Source organism: Balearica regulorum, chromosome 3 (assembly GCF_011004875.1).
Source record: "Balearica regulorum gibbericeps isolate bBalReg1 chromosome 3, bBalReg1.pri, whole genome shotgun sequence".
In the NCBI taxonomy this organism is placed as follows: Eukaryota; Metazoa; Chordata; class Aves; order Gruiformes; family Gruidae; genus Balearica; species Balearica regulorum.
Window position 1 is genome coordinate 68412134 of NC_046186.1, and position 26616 is coordinate 68438749.

General features: G+C 41.2%; 1 protein-coding gene across 10 annotated transcripts in view; it reads right to left on the reverse strand.

Annotated features, from left to right (window-relative positions):
• Nucleotides 1–26616, reverse strand: part of ARID1B (AT-rich interaction domain 1B) — a 336972-nt gene that overhangs the window by 107876 nt on the left and 202480 nt on the right. The window lies entirely within an intron of this gene.

Sequence of the window (26616 nt, forward strand, 5' to 3'; positions counted from 1 at the left end):
AGATGAAAGAAATTCTAAGTATATGGTAAAAACACTAGCTGCTTGCACTAAACTTAGTGACAAAGCACCACTTGCTGGGGAAACACATTCCCTTCATTTTGGAGATCTCACATGCTTCCCAAAATAACTCAGTGACTGAACCGCGTTGCAAGGGCTCTGATCTGTATCAAACCCTTTCTTTGAGAAGTTTTACAGGGAAGTCCTCAAGGATGCAAAATCTTTTCCGCAAAAGCCCTATACTCACTCAAGCAACCGAGAAAAAGCATAAGCACACAATGAGGTACCAATGCTCTGCCTGCTCTCTTTTCAACCTATGGGATCCTGGAATTACATCAGTCTTCAAATTATCTACAAAAAGCCAACTTGGAAAACCAGATTCAAGTCACAGCTTACTGCCTAATCGCTAAGCAAATGACTGTTTTGGAGAGCTCTTACTTGTAATTTGGATATGAAATTAATTCCTAGTGTTAAAAAATCCTCCTGATTAAAAGTACACAGAAAACATTGTTTCAAAGAAAAGTGTTAGTCCTAATAAATAAATACTTGCCAAGAGTGGGGAAAGAGCAAAGGAAGGTTTGCTTTTCCGGTTTTTAAACAGGTTCACTAAAGCTGGTATGAATTTTGCTGCTGACTTTAACTGACTTGTTTTTTTTCTCCAAACACCCAGTTAACGGGAATGTTTCATCTGCCAAATGTAAGTGATCTTAGGTGGACTTGCTGCAAAGTCAGAACCAAGCAGTCAGATCTTCCCCCTGCTTCTTTTCCTTTTTTAGGTAACTCCTGGTCCTACAACATGAACACCAAAGCGTACGTGATGAGCTGGTGCAGAGCGCCACTGGCTCAGATCTCCGATTAAGGACCTGAGCTGTTGGGACCAGGCAGACCGTGCAGGAGAGGCTGTGGCCAAAGGCACGCCTCCTCGCACACCCCTGCGACGGCACAGCTCGCCAGGGTCAAGACATGCCACCAGCCCTCCCGGCTGCCTAGGTGGGACTGCCACCCCCACGAGGGATATCATTTTGTTCTGCTGAATGTGGCAACTCACAGCAGTGCTCAATTCCCGGTTCATTTAAAGAAAGAATAATTTGCTTAATGAGAAAAGGATCTGTGTTTGTAAGACAACCTTAACTAAAAATAAAAGTTGTTGACCTGTGGATACAGGTGTCCAAGACCAGAACGTAACATGCCCGTATCTGTCAGACACAGGATGAGAAGTTGTTGCTAAGATGGATATAGTCATACTTCTATGCATACACTGATCCACAATGGGATCTTATTTGCTTGTCCAAACAAGAGCTTTACAGCAAAAACAACTCAGGGCAATTAGAAATTCAAAACTGACACAGTAGCTTCGAGGAACCAGACGGAAGCCCCGACAACCACACACGTCCCTGCGCGTGCTGAGTGCCGCTCGTTACGGGGTCTGCAGCTCCCTGGCAGTTAACGGGAAGGGGGCTCCTGAGGTCTCCAGCTGCATCAAGAAATCTCCTAATGGCATAAAAAAAGTCGCGAGTTTACAAACATCAACTCCCATGTATGAAACGATAAATACTAATGACCCATGTGCTATCAAAGCAAATTGACAAAGTCTAACAAGGACTGTAAACAGGTAAGACAAGCAGCTTGTCTGATAATGATACTTTTTTATATCAAAAATAAACAGTAAATCTCCAGAACAGAAACACAGTAGCACAGCGTCTCTCAAGATATGAACTACGCTGTTTATTTCTGAAGCAGAATGCTTAGCACATAGAATTTCTGGAAATAAAATTTAAAAACAAAAAGCCATGAACCCTTAGGAGCCATTTGTTTCTTCAGTACTGTAGCAAAGAAAAATTCTCAGCCAACTCCTGTAACTACAGCATCAGCTATTTATCATCAATAAATCATCAACATTTAAAACAACCAAATCAATGAAAACCACAACAAATTCCCCCTATGAAGAAGAAAGAAAAGTTGCATTTGCATAACAGCAACCTAATAAAATTTAGTTGTACTTATACTGCTTCCTATCCACAGTTTCCTCAGGGCCAATCTTAACCATCTCCAAACACGAAATCCCTTCTGTTAAACTTAAGGTTTTTTCATATAAAGAACAATGAGGTGACACATAATAAATTCCTTCTTTTGCATCTCTTTGGATTATAACTATTTTCCAGATCATGTAGGGAGAAGACAGACTAAAGTGGCAGGACAAAACAGAGAGGAAGCCGACTGAAGGAAAACATGCACTGATCCAGAACCTTTCAAGCTCTTTGGGGCTTGATATTTTGGGGATCACCATCCTCCTCCCTCTCTGCAGCAAGCTTTGAACGGCCACTGGGTGACTCCCCTGCTTGCGAACCCAACCTGCTTTCCTAGCTGTGCTTCTGCCCATGTTGAATCCAGTATCACAAAGCCACAAGGAAAACACCACATGCCTGCTATTCCCCTTCCCGTTACCTACTTGTTCTGGTTTCATGGCTGATGTAGAAAGAAATCAAACTAAGTAAGCAAGGAGGGGAGTACTGAGTCACAAGACAAGCATGGATTTGGGCAAAAGCACATGAGAAAGAAGAACAAGACATTACCAAAAGAACGTATGGGTCAGTAGGTCTGAGAGAGACCTAAAATTTTATCAGGAGCAACAGCGACACAAATTGGAAGTTGTTGCTTACTCTCTTTATTCCAATTAGTCTGACCACCATACTTTTGGAATTTTGCAGCACATGCAGTCATAGACCATCTATCTTGAGATACGTATTCAAAAACCTGAGATTTTGCAGGTGTGGCTCAAGCAAAAAGTAGCAAACACTACTTCAGAATACTGTAACGTGAGATTTGAGAAAATTCACACCACGTCTATCCTGTGGGCAGTATGCCCACATGTGACTGCAGTGCGGAGATTCTCAATAGGTCTATGCAGGGCAGCTCATGTAGAAACAGTTCTTCAAACATGACCACACAACCTCACACGGCTTAATGTACCTTACTGTTTACCACTACAGACATACCCTGAGTCACGACATGCCTATTTTGCAATTTTAAGTTAACATCTTTCCACATGTGCTTCTCAGACTATCCCACATTGCATTCAGAAGGCATCCACCATGCTGTTAAAAAGTTTGCACCTACAATACTGTCTGATTTAAAGACTGCAGTTGAGAGAACAGAAAAAGTGTTGGTCCAACAATCAATCACCCACTGATCACCGAAAGCAGATCTTTTCATCCCCCAGGAAATTTGGCAAGTTGAGAACAAGTCACCTGTTCTGATAGCCCAAAGCTACCTATGTGTGAACCACGATAAAGGCCTTAAAAACCTGATGAACCTATACACCCATACGCCCAAGGTTTAAAAGTTCTTGATCTACAGCACTTGCCTTTTTTTTTTTTTTTTTTTTTGCATATTAATATCCATTGTACAGTTATGGTTTGATAAAGAGTATGTCCCAGCAGATTACCGTGGGAATAAGGATCTACAAAACATAGTTTTTCATTAGCTTAAGGCTTGTGCATGCATTGGACTGTCTCCCTTCTCTCTCCCACAAAACCCTGTAACCAAATACCACAATGCAATGAGATGGTAAATAAGCCACAGACACATCTTAAACTTCAAAACCACAGGTGCTCCAATAACTTTTCATCTCTTCCTCTTGAATCAGAAGCTGAAAGGAGCAGAAAAATGTATACACCAAACAGAGCGATAAATGTTAGAAAGGCTTCCTTTTTAAGGAACTAAACAAGGTGACTTGCCTCAGAGAACAACATTAATTAATTAAGTCTTATTTAACAAAACTGGAACAAACTGGATATGCAGTGTTACACTAGGGTATCAGGCGGAAATGAGCGTCGTAACGTTTACTGTAGTAAATTCAGCTTCACTTGCCACTTCAGACTCATTCCCTCAGCACCGCACAAGAATCTCTCATCCTCCTCCCTCTTTGTTTCTTTCCTTCTTCCGAACCCAGCGGCGCATAGTGCCACAACCAGTAAAGCACAAGCAAACGGGGCTGAGGTTGCTCTGACTTGACTTTGCTCCACACTCCGTGCCACACATACAAACTGCTTACTCCTCTCCGAGTTTATGGGCCACAGCAGCAAAAACCAAACAATTACACTTCAAGAGCGGTTCACTCAACCCCTCCCACCTCTTCATTTTTCAGTAACCTGGGAAAAAGGTTGGGAAATGAAATCCAAGACGGTAATAAAGCAGAAAATAAACTTTCAGATCGTTTCTTGCACATGCCAGCTAGAACCAGGCTCCCTCATCAACCCAAGTTCTGGAGTTCACATCTCCTCGCAGTAATTCAAGTGCTGGTTGGGCACGCTATTGTGAGAAATAATTAAGCGGCAAGGGAACGCGATATTTTGAGATGATAGGGCTTTAACAGACTTGTGTAGAACTCAAGTTTCAGAAACCTCTATATAAATTTCAAAAGGCTTTTGAAATCCTAGAAAAGTGTCTCGGTCACAGATTTCTTTTGAAATAATGTCTTGATTACCCTAGTAGGAAGGATAACTTGTAGTGCTTCAATTAAGCTTTAAGAAAAAAATTCTGAAAGGCCAATAACCTCCCCGTCTACTGTTCAGGATGCTGTCCCAGCAACGGATTACACACTTTGCTTTTGGGGTGGGAAGAAGTATCTCGAAGCAAAGATAATGACATGGTTGTCCTGATCATTGAGTGCATTAAGCTAATCTTTATCCAACAGGTTCATAATTTTAGGTGTAGTCTTGAAATCCTACGAATGAGGAGAAATGTGGAAGAGTCACTACAGAAGTGTTAAACCATGTAGACTATGCAATCGACAGAAAAAGCAATACGCCAATTACTACTGTTCTTTAATTAATAAATTACAGAAAGGAAAGACTTCCATGGCAAATTGCGGAAGCCAGCTTTTTGTGGGTTTTTGAGCATGCTTCAAAGTTGTAGCTTTTTTTATCATAGAGAAGACAGGGAGTTCTGAGATCTTTTAGATAAAGCTTTCAGTAGGTTGTTCCTCCAAAATTTTCCTTGGCTTGAAGGGAGGAGGTTGGTACACAGAACTACCGATTCAATGTAATGCTAATAAAAATGCTCTGAAAAAATTCCAAGAAAGCATGAGTAGGATGCTCAGCATACAGCAATTCTGATTGGCAAAAATGTGGCTGCTGTTCCATGGACCACAACAGATGGACACTTGGTGGAGCCTTACTGAGCAGGGTGCTCCCATCCGCCCTGTCGCACAACGGTACTTCACCCAGCCCTTCACCCAAGGTGGGGTGCCAACTGTCCTTCCCCAATGCCTACCAGGCCACGTCCCTGCTGTGGCTCCCTCCAGCAAGCACCACTGCAGTACCATGGCCTGCAGAGACAGTGCATTTGGAACCAACTGGTAGGAAATATTTGCAAACAAGAGTATCAGAGAACTTTTATTTCCCCACCGATCTCTATTCTAGTTGAACTGAATTTTGAGTGTGTTCATACATGATGGGAAAAAACACGTCAGGTTATGCGACAGAGAAAAGGTGGGGAAAAAGGGCTGGTGCTGGAAGCTTCTTTGAAAGAGGGTCTGCAAGGATTTTGTAAGGCAGTGATCCCTTCCCCTCCTCTCCTGCTGCTGCTGTTCCTCCTTGGAAACCCCATGTCACACGTAGCAACCTGAGGAACTGCAGCGCTTGTCAATGGCTGCAGCCTGGTCCTTGCAAGATGAAGCAAAGAGAGACTTCAGCCCTGCCAGACCTTCAGGTGCAGCCCTACCTATTGCTGGTTCTCTGTCCTCCAAATCTGTGTCTGAGCAATGAAGCACAGCTTAGGGAGCAGGGCTGAGAGGTCTGCTGGGGAATGCGTGCGATAGAAAAATAGGAAAATGGCAATCTGCATCAAGGCACGGTTTGTAAGAGCTACAGCTTAAGAAGAATATGGTTCTTAACGTGATGAAAGTTTTGCTCTGTGGCTTGCAAGGTTGTTGCTGCTTTGCTGCAGTGCTGCCCGAGCACTTGTCCCAGTCCCCCATTCGCAGTTGTCTATGCTGAAGACTACAAATAGGGCCAGCATTTCTACACTGCTGTCTTTCTTTAAAAAAACCTATCTCACAACTTCTAAGAAGATCTACCTGATGGAACTATCAAACCAAAGCTCATTTCATCCTCTCAGTTATTCTTCAGACAGACCACCAAAAAAGAGGAAAAAAGCAAATCAGTAAGTTGGGATCTTCACAAAGTCCCAAAATACTTCTGAAGGGTTCTTGTCAGAAGAAACAAATATACCAAAGGAACAAACAGCCTTATGAATTAAGTCAAGAAATAAATAAAGGGAAAACATGTGAAAATTTCAACAACCGTGCCAATCTGTTGCGAGCTGTACCCGTGCCAGTGAGCGGCCTCGGGGCGCCATAGGATTCCTCAGCACAGTGCCAAGCTCCAGCAATATTGTTATGGTTAGAGAGGAATTTCTCACAAGAGCTAACAAAGGCAGAAGGTCATAAATAAACACAGCAGGATAGCCTTGTCAGTTCTCATTATTAGCGCTGCAGGCACTTGCTTTTCTATGGGCTGCTCGCAGGTTCATTTAAGTGTAAGAGCTCCTCCTCAGAATTTCACATGCTCATAAATAAAGACAACATTTCTTAAGAAAGAAAGGCAGACCTAAGTTGTTTATTATTATTATTTTTCATGCACACGGGATCACATGCGCATGAGCTGCTCATGCTGTCTGCAGCCGCCCTGTCCATATGCACCCACGCGTACTTCCCGCACGGGCCAAAAGCTTACATGCAGCTAACTCAGGGCTGCAACGTCCTTCTACGCCGGCCTCCGTAACGTCGCACAGGCCTCCGTCAGACTGCGGCCACAATGAACAAGGAGACCCTTCCTACTGTAATAATGGTCACCAGAATTACATCTGGGCAGGAAATGAGGCTGAGCTCTTAAACTGATCCTGACGTACATGATACAACTAGGAAAGCACAGCTGTGTGATCATTACTGCAATTAGAAAATGACATTTAGTGTTAACTTTCCTTTGTTACTGAATTTTGAAACAGAGAGGGGGCAGTACCAGTAACTCTAGGGGTACAATTCTGCAAAGAAGGGAGGGGAAAGTTCTTAAGATCTAAAGTGCTGGTCCTTCGTCTCCTCTCAGAAGTTAACAAACAGCCAAGTGAAAACATCTGATCTGTCCCATACACATACCTACCTACCTATCTCTATATATTCAGGTATAAATGAGTGAGCTCTGTGTAAAACTAGATGCAGTTTAAATAAATTAACACTATCATGTAGTGCATACTGATTTCAAGTTGCGTATATAATGCTTTTCAGAGTATTAGGGGAAATTTAGAGATCAGCAATGCTATCTCTAGAATATTTTTTTCCCATTTATTATGCTGGAATAAAAAAAGAAGTAAAGTCATGAAGAAAGCTCAAAGGTTCACAACCTTGGAAGCACTGCCATTAAATTAAAAGTAGGTAAATGAACAGGCCTTATGTTACAGTATACAGGGGATACCAGGGGATGCCTGGCAGCTGCTCGGTCACCATCCCTTCCAATACGAGAGAGGTGGTAGAGAATGTAATTACTCACCTGCCAAGAAACCCCAAAACACTGCTCCCTCCTGCGAACTGTACTGAACACTAATGCACCAGTTTGTTAAACGGTCACGTCTATCTTTCCAGTGGGCTAAAATTTGACCAACGTTATCGTTACTATAATCCGTGCTATCTTGAATTCTCACGTTTTAAAGCAAACTGCATGACTGACAGGCAAAAGCCCTGGTGCCTTGTATGCTTTCTGTGTGAAGCTTGGGAAAATCATTTTCCTTCCAGTTTGCTTCCTACCCCATCACCTGCTATCAAAGGAAGTCGGGCTGTTAGTCCTGACGTGCTACAGCGGAAAAGCCATGTTCAAAGAACTGTTTCTCTCAGCTGTGCAGCCCTTCATTACACACCATTCATCATTATCAACATCAGCAGTTGTTGGAACAGCCCTTATGAATGAAAAAATCTCCCTATTTAACTTTTAGAGCCGCCAGTCTGCTCCCTTTCGCCTCCGTGCTCAGGCAGGGTTTGCACTTGGGGCAGCGGGCTGCCGGCCATGCCGCGGGTGGCATTCCATGGGCGCCCACCCTGACAGGAAGAGAGCAGCCTCTCCCTTCCGCCAGCTGGTACGCATGGAGCCAGTTGCCAAACTGCTGACCCTTTCAAGCCAGTTTCTACCGGGCACAACAGCGAAGGTGCTAGGGAAGCCGCCTTCTTTCTGCTCACCAGCAACAGTGTACTTCTCAGCTCCAGCCCGTGTGAGAGGAAAGAGCTGCCGGAAGTGGAAGGAGCTGGAGTAAAGGATAATAGTTTCCAGCTGGTCGGTTCCTTGGTCTCCCTCGATCAGTAGGCAAGGTGCCATTGTCAGGGCACGGGGCAGGCTGTAATCCCCTCTGCAAGCACAGAGATGGAGGTGCTTCTCTATTTCTAACCTCTTCCTTGTGCTGAGTTTCCCTGACTCGCCACCATCCTCCTTTGGGCCTCCAGGTCCTGCACGGGCACCGTGTCGGCAGGCAGCTCCTCCGCCAAGCCTGCCAACCTGCTGCCGCACACCTGCATTCCCAACCAGCGTAGCAGGGCCCCAGAGCCTCATCAGCTAACGAGCAGGTTATCTGCTGTCTGCTGCCAGCACGCTCGGGGCTGCGCAGCCTCCAAAGACATTGTCCCCACCGCAGGCAGCATGCAAACCCGCTGAACACCCTGCAGAAAGGGAATTTTTGTCTGATAAAACACAATCTCTCCCTTACTCAAATTTTCCCTTTTCCTTCTTACTCATAAATCATCTTAATTACAAGGAAACAAATGTGTAAGCTATGGTGGGGAAAACAAAGGGCCCATAATAAGCTATTTTCAAAGGACAGATGCACAAACCGTAACATTTTTGTTCCTCCTTACCTACAGAGTAAGATATAGGAGAACCGGAGTGGGAAGACAGCCCATTTCACGAGCCGCAAGCCATGAAGTAGGCCATCTGCGACCTAGCACGGTTCTCCTTCCACGATCTGTCCCTCTGCAGCCAGAGACAGTGGCCAGTTTTACACTGACTTCTGAGCTGTCCAAGTCTTATTGATCTGTGGATCTCAAGTCTGCATATTTCTCAGAGCAGGATACCCCAATTGGATTATTACTTACATGTTTTTTCCTTGATTTTTTTCCTCAGTAATATTTTAAAAACATTTACCTATCAGACATGTTGCAATTAGTTTACCTTCTCTGATCAAAACACGTTTAATTTTGCAGAAACACTCCTCTGCCACCAATTTCAAAGGGAGAGCTGGGTTTCAGCCCACTCACTCAAACGTGCATTTGTGTTAATTCTTGCGTCTCACTAATTATTTCAGAAGGGGACAATTCCTTACACAAGTCAGAGAGTGATTTAAACCTATGAAAAGCTGCATGCTAGGAACAGCGGTGGACAGTCAGAGCTGAGGAGAAGGACGTTTCTAAAGGGTCTCTGCAGCGCTCTGGAGTCGCAGTGAAAAGCACTTCAGGTTTCAAAGGTTCATCTTTTTTTTCTTCTTTTCTTAGTACAATCTGGTTTATTCTTCGGTATTTGTCGTTACATTTTGGTAGCACGACACCCATGGCTTTTTGGCATTTTTGATATCTTAAAATTATTTTACATAGTTACACACTTGGAATTATGTAAAACTTTATAACAACCTTTCAAGGGCTTCAGATTTCTAAATTAAATCATTAAATGCTTTCTCATGTTCAGCAGTGTATTTCATTGCCATAGATGCACTACTGTGGAGTTTTTCCTCTAGGAGCAGGAAATATTTATTTTGTACAGTCTGAAAAAGGTCATTCTACATTTTTTAAGTGTGTGAAAAAATTACACAAAGAACAGTTGAAGAAGAGAAAAAAAGAGCAGGAGGTATATTTCTCGTAAGAATTATGGAGGTATTTTCTTGTTATAAAATATCATTTGTTATTTTTCAATCAAAGAAAACTGCAAGGAAAGACTAAAAAGGTTGAAGCAACTACTCTGAGAAATTATGAAGGTGCCAAAAGATCACAAATAGCATGTTAATGTCAGAGTGTTGGCTCCCATTGACTTCTCACAATTTCAATTTTGCTTTTTAAAGGGAGAAAAGAGGAGAGAAACAGAGAAGGTGGCATTAGGCTAAATCCATCCTGCCTAGCTTAATTTTTTAAGCTAAAAAGCCCAAACTGTGTCCATGATCTGTATCGGTTTGTGCCTGACCACTTCAGCCGTCCCTGACACTTGACCTGCTTCCGAAAAGCAAGAAGTCCAATTTAAGTCGACGGTCCTACGGGGAGGTAATAGTTTGACCCTTGGTCCTTCCACCGCAACCATTCCAATTCTCTAATGATTTCCTTGCAGGGTTCATTTACCAGTTCTGGGTCAAAGACCAGTGCATCCATGAAGGCAAGGGGCAGCACAAGCACCGCATGATGGATTTGAAAATAAGTGCATCATAAAGGAAACCTCCATCAATTAGGGATGGCCTTTGAATTCAAAACAAAAGGAAGCAAAGTGCAAATCATAACGTCTGCTCTGTTCACTTTAGCGGCACACAGATACATACGTTAAGAGATGTATTTTAGCCTAGGTGCAGAACCAGCAATCATCCTAGGACAGTCCCCGTTCATCCTCAGAAGAGATGGCCTTTCGCTCACTCTGAGCAACTGGGAAGTCGAAGGGATTCACTATTTGATTCCAAGCAAGATTTTGGTACATCTTAGCACTTCAATATTATATGCACTGTGACTCTAACCAGACCTGCTGTAACTAAGAAGTAAAAGATTATCCAGATCCACTTTCACTTCTGGGAATCTGTGCCTTAATTTACCTTTACGGGGAACAGCAAAATTACAAGCACTGCTTTTCCATCCACCCATTGCCATGCATATATTAAAGCAGCTGCAAATTTCCTTTTTTTTTCCAGTGGTCCTCAACATTGAAATGTACAACGAGCTTCTCTGGCAAGAAAGACACAAGGAAATATATGTAGTAGTACAGAAGGAGATGCAGTAAGGGCATAAAAATATGAACACGAGAAAAAAGATACCCCGAGCTTGTTTCTAATGAAAGATGGAGGGGAAAAAAGAATTATGCCCCTTATTACCAGTGAACATGCAAATTTAAAAATATGAGAACGCTAAAAGTAACTCTTAAGAAGGTCTCTGCTTTCCTGCGTGAAGCGACCAGGTGAGGCCATGTTAATAACTCCGCCGATGCTAGTCTTCAGAAGCCATGGCTAGTGGTCACTGAGCTCTCATCTGGTGAATTCACAGTGGTTTTAACAACTAGGGAGGGTAGCTATATCCACACATGTAACTCTTTCGGTTCTATGGTTATAAAACCACCAAGACTAAAACATGGAAGAAATCCTGCAGTGACAAATTGTCTTCTTTTTATTTTATGCTTTTAATACATCTAGGTTTCCCTTCCCTATCAATTTCCAACAGACAGGGAAATACTGCTTATTCGATGTTCAAAATATGTTTATCACGCCTCTTGCCAAGGCATTTCAAAATTAACAGTGACTGAGATCCCATAAAAATACCCTAATTTTCCAAGAGTTCCAAGAAGCCCGAACAGAAGGGACTTCTTCACAGTGTTTCAACATCAGCACCTGAAAATCACAATGTGTCTTTGAAACTTTTGTCTGCCTGTGTGCATGAATATCAGTCTCTCTCTCTTCAATATTCTGCCCAATACCAATATGTGTGTATTATTTTCCAGCACAAGAAGCATTCATCTTCAATTCATCTTTGAGTCTGGCTAAAACAAGAGAGAAAGAAAAAAACCTCAAAACCTTTCTAACGTGACTTTCTCCAACAATACATGTACGAAAAAAAATAAAGAGTATGACTGGTAAAAACTAAGAACAGTCAGATTTAGACAGGGAGCAGAGAGAAAAAAAGGTAATGAAAACAATGTGATAGCCAAACTTTTTAAAGCGGCTTTTCTTCACAAATTCAAAATTGAAAAGCTATGTAAAACCCCCAGTATTGAACCCATCAAGTCTGCTGACCTGGAATCTCTTGAATTACCTCCCGAAGCCTTTAGTATTCTCACTTGTATTTTGGCAAAAGTGAGCAGTGGGCAACAACTCCTGGGATCTGACTGAACAGGGTTTGTCTGTACGATCAGGCTGGCTGAGAGTAAGTTCTTGCTGCCAACCACACTATATATGACAGGAAAACTTTTGCTAATAAAAACCATATTGATGTACTTGTTAACGACTTGAACACCCCAGTTACTGAACTGAAACCAGTTAACTATTCACCAGGGCTTCATCAGCCCACCTCCATCGTCTCCTCTACCTCTGCGTTGTTTCAAAGCAATTGGAAGAGTTTTACACCATCACCACCCTTCCCACCACAACCCTTTCACCGCTACGTGAGCTTGGGAAGCCTAGCATTTGAGCAGCTCATCTGAAGAGCTCTTAACAGTGTTTTTGAAAGAACAAAGCTGTTTTATAACTCTCCCTATACAAACAGAAGGCGCTTATACGACAGCTTCTCTTATTTTCAGTCCATCAATAAGTGACACCGGTATGCTACAACTGAGTACCACCATGGAGACAAAGTCTGTCTGTCCCTGACCTCACAGGGACCAATCACATCAAGGATTCTTTGTGGTTTTTTGGGTTTGTTTTTTTTTTATTAAAAGGGATCAAGGAAAGAAACAAAGCCCCCCAAAGCACTCAAGCCCCAGTACAAAAAATGTTTTAACACAGAAGTTTTTCAATTTCCTCATCAGCAGCATTATTTGAAAGCTGAATTACTAAAAGGTTGCAATTACAGAAAGACAGTTTTCAGTAATACTTTTTTTGAAGCAGTAATTCTTTAATTTCTTTTCCTTTATTTTTCATCAATTACATTTAATTTTCCTGTGAGTCAACACAAGGGAGCTGACAATAAAAGCCTGATGCAGCAAACCCTTCCGGAGGCCTTTAAGCCGAGTGATTTCAGCTTATAATCAGGATATGCTACAACCTGTATTCACAACTACCCTTACTACAGCTCCACCTCTACTCAAAAGTGTGGTTTTGCATGATTTCTTCTGGGCTGGAAACATTTTGCTTTTGTAGTTGTATGCAAAGAATGGCTCACTACAAACATTATTGGAAAGAAATGATCAAATTTGCTTATTTTTACTTGAACTAAATTACTCTGTGTGCACCTCATTTATCTCACACAGACCACAATTCACCATTGCCATTTATTTAAACAAATTCTGCATCTGATGAACTCCTTATCGGTAAGCATCTACAAAAAGCGAAGACATTTCTCACAGCAGTCCCTTTTCCTCCCTAGATTCAGGTGGGAAGGGAAAAGCCAACAGTTGTCTTTAATTTCACACTGGGTCTAAGACCACACAACAATCATACACATTGCAACAGACTTGTACAACGTTTGGGCAGCATCTCAATGGATTGATAGCTTGTCTGTAGAGATGTGAACTTATCAAGGTTCTGCTTAGTGTAGATATTCAGACAAGCAGTTGGCAGCAAGGTTTCTCCTGCACTAATTACATTCTTTTCCAAAAGTTCACCCTGCCTGGGTGTCCAGGTAATTGCAATTAAGGCAGGAATCTGGTAATTAGAAATTCAAGTGCCCTGCCAAGAATAATACACTTCCTCTTAACGTGCTGCCCAAAGAACTAATTCACTTGGAAAGGACAGAAGCTGATGTGAAGTGGCAGAGTAGATGTTGATTAAGCAACAACTACTGAAATAAATTCCCTTCCCCCTAAAATCAAATTCATTACGTCTCACTTAGAAATTTAGAAAGTGTTTTATTACCTTTGAAACATTTAAAATAAATGAGAACTCAAAATTTCAGACTTCCAAACAGCAGCATTTTCTGCTCCCTAGCCTCAGAGCCTGTCTGCTTAGAATTCCTGGAACATCTTTTTTGAAGATGAAAATACAACGCTGGTCATACTCCCCTTCAATCTCCCACCAAAATGCTAACTTTGTGTCATGACTCAGCACTTACTGCTCAGGGGCATTATTCAGTAAATATCAAATCACTTAGTAATCTTTGAAATATGTTTAACACAGAACAACAAGTACATTTAAAAAAATACAAAGCAGAGCCACTCACAATTTGGCGCTCTCACTGGATAGAAATATACTACACTGTCTACTAAATTCCATATTTTTAAATGGTACTGTTGGCTGGAAACAAATGGTTATTTTTTTACTCTCCCTATACATTTCTTCCTAATTCAGAGTTGTTCTCATTACTTCAGAATAACGTCTCTATCCCAAATCTTGGGCCTAGCCTCTTATACTGTTTTTTTCTTTCAGGAAACACAAAAAGCCTTTTTTCCACTGGGGAAAAGAAATTCTCTTTTTCTTATTCTGTTAGACTCTTATTCTGTCTATAATGTGTATATGTGTAAGTGTGTGCACATTTACATAAAGTTACATCAACACTGAGGTTTCTGTCCAAATCAAAGCCCTGGAATCATGTGCCTGGCTTTAGACATTACAGTGTCTATTAATTTTAATACAGCTGAATAATTTGAAATTCAAAGTTGGAGGGCTCTGGGCCAACGCTGTTTAAAATTATTTGAAAAAAACAGGGTAGGAGAGGAATTCCCTCTCTCTTTCTGAATAAACATCTATACCGGGTCCACATTCGTGCCAGATGAGTCAAGGAAAGCGCTCTCCCCAGTACCGCACTCTGTGGTTCCCCAATCGCTTCTTTCGGATGACACCGCTACCTCTTCTAATGAGCTACCCAGGCACTATCAAAGGAGCTTCTGCTGCCTCGTCCCGTGTTTTCACCCACTGGAGCCTTCAATAAACTCCCATCACGGGGATTGATCTAGGGATCAAAAACCACCACAAGCATCACTCACGTAATCTGGAATGCACTTCACAAACGGAGCCTAGAGCAGCACTGCAAAATGTATATAGAGCCCTGATGGAAAACTATGAAAAGGAAAGGATGCTTTGAAATTCTCAAGATTTGTTGTTGGTTTGCTTTCATAAAGCATCGTAAGAGCAGTTCTGCCCCCCTCCCACCCCCAATGCTTTTAAGTCTAAAAAATTACTCCATTCTCTCCTGACCTCTGTTTCCTATTGCCTTAGTGGGTTTCCAAGATTCCTTAGATCATACCCAGACATAACTACTAAAGGAACAAGCTGAGATCATCAAAACCTTATGACTGAAACACTGAAAACAAAATAAAATGTACAGTTTTCACCGCCCACCCCAGAAGTACATCAAGTGCACAGTAAGAAAAGCCTACGGTAAGAAATTACCTCTCATGCGCTACAGCAAAGCCTCAGGAGCTAATAATACAAGAAATAAAACTGCTGTTTTGATTGATAGATCTGTTAAAGTTTCTTATCACTTATTTCCAACAATGTCAGTCAAATATGTTTCATCTTTTATCAGTAACAAAATAAAGTTATTTTTGCCTCGGAATCTAAATTATAGATACTTACTTGGAGAGAAACAGCACTAAGCCAAGTGACAGTTGAGGACTAATATTTTCCAATTGACCTAACAACGTATTAAACAAAAGATAATAAAGATCAACTATCATGAACTAACACTGTTCCTTCCTATAATTCATTTCAGCTGGTCATAAGCAAGGTGTTTAGTTCAGGTGTATTGGGGTTTGTTTTAAGTTAATCTTCCCATCTGTACCTACTGCAGGTACCTCTTAGGGCACAGCAGAATAAGCTGGAATTCTCTGATAGATAGGCGTTTGTATAATGACGCAATACAGAAATTAACTGTATGGATTCCGTGTTCATGTAACACATGAATTTTGCATGCGTTACACATGTATTTACACAAATTTACAGGTTTATGCAAACATACATACACACACATATATACCCACTACATATAATGATGACAAATCTTTTCATTGGTAAAGCTGGGTACTGAAAAATGGCTCACTCTCAGTGATACTTTGCTGTTGCATCGTGAGTTATATTTTCCTGGGTAAGTCAAAATTTATTGTTCAAGGAGTATGAAAATCCTCTAAACTGCATGCTGATTTCATAGTTACAACGTGCTGAAAGCCATTGGATGCTTTGTATATGGCATAATAGTGAAAATAGGTCTTAGCAGGGAATTTGGACTAGAAAAAACTGAAAAAAGTTAGTAGCCTTATCCTCATTGTATTTACACGTACTTACACGGAAGCATATGAAAAGCTGACTGCACACACGCAGTTGGATAAGATCATTTCCCAGGGTGCTAACGCTATCTGCAAATGACCAGGGCTGGGCCCCATTCCCTTCCTAATTGCAGAGGTCCATCACAAGCTGGAGAGCGAGAGAAAACCGTAAAAGGCCACAAACCACAAAACCGGCAGAAGGATTTAGACCCAAAAACCCGAAGGTATTTGTCGTGTCAGAAGTTACCAGATCCCAAGCACACGCCACGTGCGGATCCATCCTGCTGCTTCCGCCTGCCTGCCGGAGGGACCCATGGGGAGCAGCAGCTCCCCCGCCCCTTTCCATAATCCCTCTCTCCCCACCTGTGTGCTGCTAGACTAGGACCAGAGCTTGTACTACATTAGACCTCGCTTTTCCAACGTTATCTCCCATCGGCTCTGCTCGGATGTCAAAGACCCCAGCAGCGTGCCCAGTGTCGGTCACGCTCCCCAGTGCTGGCTGCCATCAGGGATATCCCACCTCAAGAAGCAGAACTGCTTGGGGCTTTCTCTGTATGGGAAAAGGCACTTTTTTTTACATTAAATACATTATTACAAACCAAGTCATGTAGAATAAACTTTCTCTTATAACATCTTTAAAAATGGTTAATAAGGGATTTTTAAAAGTTAGATTTTTCTATGTAACACTCCATAAAACAATAATGTTAGAGCATTTTACTGCTTCTTTCTTCAAAGATGCACAGCTTTTCTGAGAGCTGCATCCATTCAACTAATGGAAAGGAGCCAAGGTGCAACCAGAAGCACTTGCATTTTGAAATCCAAGTGGTCATTTTACAAAAATTATATTAACCAGCACATAGCAATATAAATCGCTCCATAAAAGCAGCAAACTGCCTTATAAACTGCTCTTTTAAAACTAACAAGAAAAAAAAAAAAGTTAAAAATGGGCTGCACAGCTGTAAAATAAGTTGCCAGTCCCCAACTAAGACTATGAAAAGCAGCCAGAAGGAAATTTTGGTGAACGGCAGAAAGAACAAGGTGACGATTCTATCTGGGGGAGCGATCAGCCCTGCAGGCTCTACTTCAGCAGCAGAGTACCACATTCGTCTCAAGCTGGCATCCAGCTCATGAGGCATGGTCATCTAGGCAAATCCATTACCATTCAATAAGAATGGCTTAAGAGCCAGTATTTTCGGGGCGGGAAGGAAGTACTACAGTGGACAACTAGCAGCCTCCCAGCAGTAAGATGGGTTTGGGGACAAGTCAACCACACCAGAGATCATTTCCTCCATTTTATAAAGGTTTGGTCGCAATACAGACAGACACCTTATTTTCCTAACTGCAGCTTGGAAGACCTTCCGAAAAACTTACCATCCCACACATGCCTTCACAGAACAGACTCCAAATATATTTCTAAACCACAGGCAAAGGCTCGTGTAAATGCAAAGAATGCCACAACGGGAAAATTACTAGTCGCCTTCATTGTTTTTCACTAGGTAATTTTTTTAAAAAAGCAGATACAGTTTCTAATGACCTTCCCACCCAAAGGGTAAGAGCTTTGTCACTTGTGAGTTATTTGTATACTCTTGCTAATTGTATCGCTACACTCCTCCAATTGTTATGAATATTCATTTTATCTCACTTCTTTCTCTGTGCACTTATTAACTGTGTAACACATATACTCGAGAGATTTTGTGTGTGTGTGTATATATGTATATGTGTGCATGATATTATTTATGTAAATCTAATATCTGACCTATGCACACAAAACACACTACTCAGCAGTGGTACCACAGCCCTTAGAAATGAGGTTTTGAAGGTCTGAACAGAAATTGAAAAGGTTCCAAATCACTAAATATCACCTCAAATAAAATCAGTTCCTTTTACAACGATTTTTTTGGCTAGGCTATGAACTTACCAAGCATTTCTTATCATTATTGTTATTATTATTTACTGAACGCTAAACTGTGCTTTGTCTTATATGTTTAAATTAAGAGAGTAAGCCGCCTAAAAGACCTCATCTTGTTGTGTTTGCTTCTATCTGCTGCTACAGTTTTAAAGCACATTTCCCTTTATTTCACTTTTCCACAAGCCATAAAAAAACTCATTTCTAATTCATCCGTTCGTTCAGCTTAACCTCTCTTCTCAGCAATTAAAGCACTCTGTGCATCCCTCATCTATCACACAGCCAGCTAAATAATGCATTGCGTCCTCCGCTCATCTTTTATCATCCCAAATGACAGGTATTAGCATATCTCCCCAGTCAATTACAGTGCAGCGGAATAATCACAGCATAATTGGGCGAAAGCCACTCTAATCACCAACCCTGCAAACTCGCAGAATAAAAACTGAGTGGCAGTTCAGACAGGCCTTGCTCTTGTCCATGACTCCAGCCAACAAGCTTGGCAGGTCTCCATTTCCTTCTGCCTTTCCAAACTTGTTCTCCGGGGCTAAACTTCTCAGCACAGACACGCGCAACTCGTTTCGTTTTTCTTAAAGGAAGACCACGTGCATTGATAAAAATTACCCAAAGACTCTTTGCTAACAAACGCAAGCCTTGAATATCGCACGGCTGTTGCCTGCCCTTCAGATCATCCAGCGGGGCTCTGCTTTACAGATGAGCTTTGACAGATGGGTTTGTTGCTTGAGGTAGAAAGTTTTGCATTTCATGTTAGAGCAAGCGGAATTTCTTTTCCTTTAAGTATAAAGGATTTACGAGATCTAACACTGTAGGTACTGCTTTAGATGCTGCTGCTTACTGTAGACATTAGCCTTCTGTTTTTCAACACTAGCGAGATGCCCACAAAGCATAATTTTTATTTGTTGTCTGTTTAATACATCTAGATTAAAATCCTACGTATATATTTGAACATAAAACAAATGTTTCATTTGTTAAACAAAGAAACACAAGTAAATTAGCATCCAGTTGCTGTCTCCTGTGCTCGATCTGAGCAAATGAGAGTATCAACAGAAATTGTCCACAGCCATTACGCCAACCTAAGAGTAGCAGGCTCCTGGATGGGTGCACTTACAGCAGCTCTCAAACCAGCGGTGCGGGATTGATCTCAGGCCAGTTACCTGCTCCAAGACCTCCCCACTCTGGGATTCAGAGCCATGCTCCGATGGAGGAGCTACCCATGGATGGCGTTGGGACCATCCCAGGACTATATGAGCTCATGAGATCTGCTCACCCTACAAGGAAGGTGCAGGGTGAGCAGCTCCATATCGTCTGAGATCTTCTCAGCAGCAGGAAGTTCGGGGCATAAAAAGTGCCATGGGAAATCAGGATAAGCATTTAAAAGAAAATTTTCAACAATACTACCTCAGCACAGTTAAAATTTTCAAATGTATTACAAACGTGGGGAAAGTCTTCTGAAATCCAACAGCCAAATTCTCCTCTTTGAAATTCTAAGTGAGATATGCTAAATTTGTGCTGTCGTCATCATTGGTAGCAGACTCGGGTTGTGCAGGTTTACTAGTTCAGTCCCAACGAGAGAATGAAACGCCACTAAAGAAAAGGGCAGTCAGACATACAGCCAGACCACAGAGTAGTGCACTCCTCCTGTTTCGACAGGATTATGTGCAACCACAAGTTCTACCCACTGTAAGGTTAAATAGCACAAAATGAGGAAAAATAAGACTTTCTGGAAGCAAAGTTTAGGCAAGCTACGAACCCGTTTCACTCTAAAGAGAGGGGGTTGCTTTCACCTCCTTGTACTAAATGGTTTAGACCTTACTCATTATTTTAGCTAGAACACATCATCATTTTAAAATAGCCTTTAATGTTTCATCTTCTTTCTAACCTCTTCGCCCCAGTAACTGTTTTCTCTAAACCGCTTTCAAATTTCTACCCCAGTGTAATTTCTTTGTCGTCAACAGAGTTACACCAGAGACATTCAATCAGTGGTGACCTTCCCATCCTTGCTTCCCAAAACGGAGCTGAACAAGACATAGAATTTGGGTTTTTTTTAAATTATTTTTAAATGTATAATGTGTCATCGTATAGCTTCGTGTGCCAGCACTGTTCCACACAGAGCAACTACATGAACAACTTGGTATTCAACAACTGTTGCAAAACCGGGGAGGGAAGCACAAAAGCTTGTGCATTTGCAGGACAAACGCCTTCCTTACCCTACATCTTCCATGAGACCTGCGCTACTGATCTACACCGTCCTTCCACGCACCAGCTGCTGCAGCCACAGCAGACAGTGAGAAGGGGAAATGCCAGTGGAGGATCTGTGTTTCCTTCCCCTCAACGGAGCCGAGTGTCCACAAAGATGCGGCAATTATTCAGGTCTCCGCGTCGCTGCTTTCTTCTGTGCCCCTGAGGAGCCTCCCAGGGCCAAAGCCTGTCTCTCCTGCTAAGTGCTGCAGAGCAAAAGTACCCTTCCCACTCCTTTCATCTTAAGTTGTTTCTCATTCTCACTTTTGCTTAAAAAAAAAAAAAAAAGTATAGAGTAGCTATACAAATAAAATTTTCATGTTTTTAAAAATCCCGGTGTTACTCTGTTGCATCACTTTCCAAGCCTGCTTACTTCATACAGATAGATGGAGGACTCTTTCCAGATTCCAGCTTATTACCCTCTTAATGTCAGGCACTTGTGCTACTCTCAACAGATTCACTGAAAATGATGTGACTTGGGGAGAAGCCAATCAACAGAAAAAAAAAAAAGAAAAAACCATTAAAAATTGGCTTTAAATCTTGGCTTTGAACCAATAGAAAGACTTAATAAAATAAAAAAAAGTGGGTTTTTTTTTAAATTTATCTTCAGCAATTGCTGATATCACTCCTCTTGATCTGTATAAACCCCAGCAAACTGAATGAAGGCTGGTCAGCTAGGTCGTAACAGGTTAGGCTGAAAAAAAGAGTGAGTTAGATGCTGTTACAGGAAGCTTTATAAAGCCCTGCAGACATTGCTTTTCTTTCTGCAGTGTATTTACTGCTCATAAAAAGTGTTCAATAGCTATTGAGAAGAGGTTTCTTCATTTCTGCAATATAAGGGAAGCATAGCGTCACTGCACAAGCCTCGCCAACACTGCCCTTCACATCGCCCTGCGCTAAGAAATGCATCTGCTCTGCTTTTGTTCTTCCTTTTTATCTGTTTTCCACCACACCAACATTCAGCTTTATGAACTTAACTTTTCTGTGAAGAAGCAGGCTAAGACCCAATCCAATTTTGCAGAAGTATGCAAGTCCCCCTAACTTCTCAATGGATGAATCTGGAAAAGCCAAAAAAGGGAAGGATTTGGCAGCTGGTGATAGAAAGCCTTCCTAGGAACTGGTGAGGTATGTGAGGTGCAAACAGCCTTGTTAATTTGCTTCACGTACAGGGACCAAGGACTTTTACAACCCAGTTCCAACAGACCTGGCTGGGGCAGGTTAGGGATGTTCCACCTGTCTACAACACCACTTTGGTGCTTTTACAGAAAAGTCATGACAAGAGAATTTAAACTTGCACCCAGCTGCTGAAACTCAAACTGAATCCACGTTTCAAAATTACGATCTGTAATTGTCTGTACTACTGCAGTATAATTCCATCTGCTATAAGGTCGGTAGCTTCTGGTAAGTAGCTGGGGGTAGTAACACTTTCTGCAACAACATTTGTCAAAGGACCTCTTGGTAGGGACCTAATCTAAAGAATGCACAGATGATCCTTAAGATCACACAACTCCAATTCTACAACATGATGTTATACCATGACTGATCTCAGCTGACCCAAGGAAGCAAATAAAAAGCAGGCTCATCACACGGTGTCATCAAAATCTTAGCCTAAGTTCTGTGTATCATCATTTAATGGCACACCTGGACATGTATCATAGTTCATATTTTTGAGAAAAGGATATATCAACGTCCAAAATCATGTGCAAATAAGCAATATCCATAGCGAATATGAAAGGCTCTGCAAACAGTAGCTGTTAAGGCAAGGTCCCAGAACTTCAGATGGAAGGAGAACATGCTCTGCAAATGTCTCCACCAACATCCGGAATGAAAAACAGCTTAAAAAGACATTTCCAAATCTACATTATTTGGAACAACTGAATTTCGGAAACAGCATTTCCTTTCATCCAAGGCCACGATTCTGTAAGCAACAAATGGATCAAGTTCCATCAAGATTTCCTAGAGACGCAGTATTTTAATGTCTTCAAGCTGCATGCAAATTTCTATCCAGCAAGGGAATTTCTGTGTTGATGTTTAGAAAGTGCAAATGTGACAGGCTGCAGCTGCCTTTCACATTATGAGACACATTCTCATAGTCTTGGACAATGCCTGTCTGCCAAACTATAAAAATAGAGAGACGTAAACTATACAACATCATAGAGAAAAAAGCATTGAGAGGTGGGGTGGAGCTGAGTGTATCACCAACCTCAGTTCTACAGTGATGATGGAGAATTCTGTAAAGTTAGTCCTTGCTTCTCCGAACATTACTGGGCAGGTAGCGGACATTACCACGGTATTTGAATGCAAAAGAACGGTCTGCAGAAGAGGCACGCAAGACAAATCCAAGAACTGATAGGAAGATGTATTCTCTGGAGTAAGTGGTAAGTAGGGAACCATAACCCACAACTCAGCCCAGAGCTTAAAAGACAATTGAAAGTGTGCAGATTTGCAAAGCTTAGTCACACAGCAATTCTCTCCTGGATGCAAACTCTTCATGTCCTGACTAAGGACGGTCCTAGAGAAACAGACAGAAATACAGTCCCTTCCTTCACGACTTCACTGGTTTCTGTTTAACAAGTTAGGCAGCAGTATCCCTTTATCACTGAACTTTTATCATGGTTGTAGTACTATAATTTATTTGAAAGTCAGGTTCGCATTTGTTTTGTAGAACTTGAGGAATGTTAAAATACTGACATTTTTATTAAAATACTTTTCTTTTATTCCAACAGATCTTACAGCCCTAACTCTTATTTATCTTTTTCAAGAACGCTCTAATAGTGTAATAATTATGACCTATGTTCAATTGACTTGACGACTAATGAGCCTTCTGTAACCCAAGTAAAAATCCCATAAGCTTTGATAAATTGCATAGATGTAACGTTGTAGCAACACTCAGTCACTACTTTTCCAGACTGAAAGAGAAGCACAGAGACAAAAGCTAGGAGGATGTCTTCCCTAGAATGTTGTGATCCCATTTCCCTCTTTCTTCTTTCTTGGGGGGTTGGGGTAGAGCTGGGAAAATACGTTTTATGTTCCAGGCCCAAAATCCTCAAATCTAGAGGAAGGTTGGAAACGACGGGAACCTCTTTTAATTTAAAAGACTTCCTACGCTAGCTGGATTCTACCATTAACGGGAACAATGCCTCATTTTTTCCAGCACAACCTCATTTTCTTTCAGCACAACCACACCTACGACATGGGGATACAAGTGTCTCCAAAGTAACAGCGTTTTCCATCCAAGAGAAAATAGAGTTGTTTTGAGTTCTTATTAGAGAGTGTAACACTCTGCATTTTAGTTATCGCCTGGAAGACTATTAGAAAAACATACATGTTCTCAGAAATGGGATTATAGCTCCCTTTATCACAAGAATTACTCTAAATATATAGAAAGCAATCAGTTCTACACATAGCTACTCTCATTCCCTTGCTATATATGCATGAACGAAAGCATGCACATGTGCTTATTTAATTTCTTAGTATAGGTACGGTATCAAGGAAATGATGTAATCTTTGGTTATCTAGGACTGTCAAAATTCATGTTATTAAATAACCTATATCACCTTAAAGACAGGTTAGCAAAATTTTCATGGTTTTCTTCTATAAACAATGTTAAAGAAATGAGACAAATTAATAAAGTAACCAAATTCAGAGAATGGTCACAAAGAGTGTTCGCTCTAAATGGAATTATTAAAAACAGCTTATGACTCTCCCTGAAAAACATTCCAAAACGTGGATAATATCTGACTAGTATTTTGGAATTAGACACCTGCTCATCACATCAGCTACCTTACAGTTTCCTTGCAGACTGGTTCCAGGTATTTAACAAGTATTTTTTAGTCAGGGATGATGATATACAACTACAGAGCAAAAATGCTAACATAGATCCCCTTTAAAACACCTTTTGTTTTAAAATATTGCTCTTTTTTTCTGATTTGCAAGATCCTATGTAAGAATAGAAACCATTTGTAATCGCTTTAATAATAATTCCTTGATGGCAATTTACTAGAGAAACATAAATAAGAATTATTATAAAGTAAAGCATTTTGAAACCCAGAAACACTATATTCTGATTTTGAATACACTTCAAATATCAAACTAACTTTCAAAATTCACTTTAAAAAATTGTCTTTCCATTGATGCGCAATGACTTGAAAACGGGAGGGCATCTCCTTTGCTCAGCTACGGCAGGTGCCACCTTTGGGACGGAGACACGCACCAGAAGTTTGCACAGCCCTTTTGAAACTCTGGAGACTTGGCATCTACAATAAATCCAAAATTTATTATGCTCTTTCTTACAGCTCAGCAGTGACACATAAGCAACAAGCAGAGCTGTGGGCAATCTACAGTGACAATCTCGGGCTTATTTTGTTTCCAGGGAAGAGTTTACTATTACTGCTATCCATACTGCTGGTATGCACAAAATGCACCCAAGGTATAGAAAATCTTTGATCTTGTTACTTCCAATTGAGCACATACAGCTCGACAGATACACAGTCAGAACTTCATACACGTAAACCTTTTGCGACATCTTCTCAATGAAAAGATGAAAATTCAGAGTGTATGCATAAAGAAATCTGAAAACTCAACTTAGTTTTTCCACTTATGCTTCCGAGCACAAACATTACTGTACAGTGGGGAGCCATAACTTTGAAATACTAATAGATAACATTGCATTCCAACCTTATTTCCTGTTATTTGGGGGTGCCTCTTGCCTTTTTTTTTTGTTGTTTTGTTTAATAATAAAATGACAAGGGGGCAAAACCAATTATAGAAACAAGGCAACCTGCTCTTAAACTGATTAGCCTAGATGTCAAAATGGTCATATTCACTTTTACCGAACATCTTTCCAGCAAAGCAAATCCACTCTCTTCTACACCAAGTGTCATATACAAGTGTACATATGCAAATATGTACACTTCAATCTACCGACTGGTGTTTGATCAATTTACATAGTCGAGTGGCTCACTCAAATTCTCTGTGCTTTGAGGTTACACGTCCCAGAATGTACTGAGCTTGTTGGCATTTGGAAAATTAAATTTAGAAAAACGTATTACTTCACAGTTCTTTCCTCTAAGTTACTAAAATATTTAGGTGCAAGATATTCTACATCTAGATAAGGGGATAAATCAAAGATCAAGACAATGAACTTCCATTCAACACCAGCCCTTCTCTGCACCTTTCATCTCCTTATCAAAACACAGAGATGAGCCTTGAGGGAAGCAAGCCCCGGAGTGAGACAGTTCGAGTCTGCTGAAGTATGCAAGGAGACCGCGCTACGATGATCGCATATACTTGAGTATAGCAAAAGCCATCTTTCACTTCTAAATTAGAACACGCTGAACTCAAATAACTCTGCAGAGCAGAATTGGAAGTGCAAGTCTAAAATAAGAGGAGACAATTTTAACCAGCAGAAAGATCTGGAAATTTATCCAGACTTCATCGGCTTTTTTTTTTTTTTTAAACCTTAAAGATGTGCCAGTGGAAAAACCAGAAGGCTAATCCTTCTCCTCCACTGAAGCACAGCAATCATCCGGGCCTCACCAAAAGCCCATTTCAGATTTTGCACACCGTGGCCCCCACTTCTGGGGAGACTTAAGGCTCCACATAACTCTGCATGTGAAAAATCCCTCTAATTGAGGGCTGTTGACATATTTAAGGTCAAGCAGGAGCGCACTGCCCAGTGTGGCACCCAGCCCGCAGCGTGCAGGGTGTGCTCCGAGAAGCCAGTGCTCCCCCCCACCGCAGGGTAAGGTTAATGCTGCAGTTTATCACATAATGATTTGCATTCTGATGGTGTGAAGGTAAAGCACCCGATATCCCGGCCAATGGCCAATACCACGAAGCGACAGGCATCCTCAGTATGGTTGTTTTTTATGCGTGTGCACATTTGGGATTTGAAATTTATATTTTATCAGATTTAGCAAAAGGATTGCCTTTGCCAGAACACGATGGAAGGGTATGCATGGAATGCAATCTCCAAATTACACTGCCTGTCATAGTTTAGAGGATAATTACTTTACATCCCAGTAAAATATCATAAACTAATCTCTAAATCTTAGTGAGCAATGCTCTTTGTAAAATGTACATTCAGAGTAAAGATCAACAAAAGAAACTGTGGCAATAGCTGCAGCAGGGGAAAAAATAGAACCAGGTGATACCATATAAACTGTTGTTCTAATTATTTGTAATTATTTCACAAGATAATCTAATATTTCAGGAATTCCTGCAAAAAGAATGTATTACATACTTTAGAAACATTTCTTTTCTGAAGACTTCATTCTGCCTGGTAGTCTGAAGGAGGTAAGTGGCAGCGAGCAAAAGGAAACCCTTGGC